Source organism: Emydura macquarii, unplaced genomic scaffold, assembly GCF_026122565.2.
Source record: "Emydura macquarii macquarii isolate MOO-44397 ecotype Brisbane River unplaced genomic scaffold, CSIRO-AGI_Emac_v2 contig_450, whole genome shotgun sequence".
Classification (NCBI taxonomy): Eukaryota; Metazoa; Chordata; order Testudines; family Chelidae; genus Emydura; species Emydura macquarii.
This window is the reverse complement of record NW_027130587.1, coordinates 5967884-5968457: the sequence shown is the minus strand read 5'-3', so window position 1 is coordinate 5968457 and position 574 is coordinate 5967884.

The following is a 574-nucleotide window of genomic DNA, read 5'->3' as shown; positions in this document are numbered from 1 at the left end:
AAACCTCTAGTTTTTCTACTAAGTCACCTTTCTGTGCCAGTGCTTGTCCTTGGGGGCGTAGACAGATGCATTGTGCTAGCAAACACTGAAGGGTTCAGCGTTCTCAGAAAGATTGTATATACAAGTCTATAGTTGTTCTCTTCTGGCCTAACAAAGAAGATGACCATCAGCAGACCTTGTGTAACAGCCAGAGCTGCGTTTAGACAGCCAGGATATGCCAACCTATCATTTTGACTTTGTACAATCTAGGCTGCATCTCTCTGCTCACTTTTTCCTCATGCTGCACATGCTTGGGGTCCCCCTTAAATTATCTGACCCTGTTTAATTCTATTCCTGCTGCCAATTTGCTCTGCACTGTCAGGGGGAAATTCTGCCTGAATCGCTTAATTGTTAGTTTCCCCCTGCAGCCCATCTTCACCCATCATCTTTAACCTATTTTTGCTCAAATGACATAATAATTAATATTACTTTGCAATTCTTTCATCCAAGGAACTCAGAACATTTTACACATCAATTAGTTAAGCTTTACAATACTTTTGTGGGGGTAGTAAAAAATGTACTGGGATCACTTCAT